This window comes from Squalius cephalus (genome assembly GCF_949319135.1).
Source record: "Squalius cephalus genome assembly, chromosome: 15".
Classification (NCBI taxonomy): Eukaryota; Metazoa; Chordata; class Actinopteri; order Cypriniformes; family Leuciscidae; genus Squalius; species Squalius cephalus.
In genome coordinates, this window is record NC_137136.1 from 307501 (window position 1) to 310000 (window position 2500).

General features: G+C 36.6%; 1 protein-coding gene across 3 annotated transcripts in view; it reads right to left on the reverse strand.

Moving 5' to 3' along the window:
* Positions 1-2500, reverse strand: part of osr2 (odd-skipped related transciption factor 2) — a 7102-nt gene that overhangs the window by 2725 nt on the left and 1877 nt on the right. Inside the window, exon 1 of one of the 3 annotated variants that reach the window (XM_079894315.1) lies at positions 670-810. The exons of 1 other annotated variant lie outside the window; for it this stretch is intronic. The gene's annotated coding sequence lies outside the window, so the exon portion shown is untranslated. Of the gene's footprint in view, positions 1-665; positions 811-2500 lie in introns of those variants that run through there. One more of the 3 variants, XM_079894314.1, reaches the window with a different exon arrangement.

The following is a 2500-nucleotide window of genomic DNA, read 5'->3' on the forward strand; positions in this document are numbered from 1 at the left end:
AATCAGTACTGTAAAAAGTGCTGTATAAATAAAGGTGATTAACTTGTTCAAAATCTCTCCAGATAATATTCGGCAGAAAGTCACGAAACAATCTTGTCAAACGAGCCGAAATTAAATCTAAGCGCACAAGAGTTTGAGCGCCTCGATCAGATCAGGCCTGATATTAAACTTGCTTTATCTCTCTAACTATCTCTTATATATCTCATATCTCTGAGTGTTTCTGGAGGACAGTAATTCAGCATGTGTGAGATCTTCACATGTCAGACTGACTGTAAGCTACATTTTATGCAGAAATTAAAATATTCTTATGAGCATAACCTTAGATAAATGACCTGATTAGGCCTGTGGCTGTTAAAGAATATTTCGCTGACCTTTATAAGACAGACTGAGTTTCTATTAATACGCGTTTCTTGCTCCAGATGTGATCAGAACACAACGGCACCAATCACGATAACAGAACTTTTACGATTTTTATTTTATTTTTTTATTTTTATTTGTTCCCGCATCATAAAATCGTTGGATATTTAAAATGAAAGGATTTGCAACACGTCCGATGTCGAGTGCGCGCACTGGTCCTTCAATCACTGGGTCTCGTGAACAGAACTGAACGGAACCCAGTGAGAGTTCGAGCATTTCTGTCAAATAAAATAAAGTTGTTCTCTCACCCACAATGCAAAGGTCGCAGTTTGACTGTAAATCCACGCAGACCGAGGAACTTCAGCTCTAATTCATAACTACAGTTTGGACATGATCGACCTCAGAAGTGTTGGGAGAGAGTCCGGGATCAGGATCGGGATCTGCGGATCGAGGAGTTCTGGCGCTTGCTCTAGTTCGAGTGGCGGAGCTTCAGTGATCGACCCGCCCCTCTCTCTCTCTCTCACACACACACACACACAAACTCTCATACACATATATACACACACACACACACACACACACACACACACACACACACACTCATACACACACACACACACACAAACTCTCATACACATACACACACACACACACACACACACACACACACACACACTCATAAATACACACACACTCATACACACACTCACACACACAAACTCTCATACACACACACACACACACACTCATACACACACACACAAACTCTCATACACATATATACACACACACACACACTCATAAATACACACACTCATACACATACTCACACACACAAACTCTCATACACACACACACACACACACCTGCAGATTACACGAAGAAACACTTTCATTTCTCACTCACATCTGAAAGTGACAGTTCAGTAAGAAAATGATAATCCTGCATCATGTTTTCGATCCTGTAGGATTTTTTTTTCTCTTCTGAGGAAAGCTCCGTTTTGCATTTTAAAACCATAATCAATATATTAAATTTCCGGAGAAAAATCAAACACATTAATGGTCAGCTTTAAATATAGCCTATTTATTATTTTTCCATCAGTAATAGCGCGGCAAAATTCATAATTTTATATCCATTTAAAAAACATTCTGATCAGAATATTATTTATATAAATTAATATAAAATGCAAAAAAAAAATGTTTTTTTGCAATACATTTCTTTTCTTTTTTTCTCTTCGTTTATTAATTATGCTGCGTGATTACAGCTTTCACTTGCTTTAACTAAAGCTCGAACACACACACACACACACACACACGACAGCTGGTTTAGTTTGGATTTAATAGTTTTAGGAGAAGCAGAAGTGACGAGTTGATCTGAAGCTGATTTTCAGATATTAATAAAGTCAGATTCATCTGTTGGATCACAGTCAATAAATCTGCAACAATTAGACTAACTGTGCCGAAAAGACACGGTTTAATAAAGACCATCTAATAAAGGATTGTTCGAAAATTATATTTCTCTCATCTTTTACTCTCCCTTCAGAATGTCTTTCTTCAGTGGAACCACACACATGCGTGCGTGTATTAATAACGAACCGAACAATATCGGAACATATTAACGGAAGAAAACAGACGCTTTTGTCTTGGAAAATAAAATTAATAATAACAATAATTTAAATAATAAATTAGTTACTTAAAATCATTATTTTTGTTTAAATCGCGTTCATGGATCTGAGTCTTTATATACTGAAGTGAATTTGGGTTTATGGATGAGAAGATATGACGAACACAGTAAATATCAGTAAGGCTTCATGTTTATGAAGATTATTTCGACTGGACACTCTCCGTTACTCCGCTTGAGTTATTAATCCGTGTCCATGAGATCTGGAGTGAGATTAATGTTGTTTCTGAAGGAAGAGCGCCGCCTATCGGTCACGGAGCAGAACTGTCAGAAACAATCACGATCTTTCTCTGAGAACAAACACTGTTCATGTCTCATATTACAGAAGTATATCTGCAGGAAGACTGTCAGTCAGGAAGTTATTAGAGATTCTGCCCCATATCACGATGATATATATATATATATATATATATATATATATATATATATATATATATATATATATCATGGTCCATATCTCACA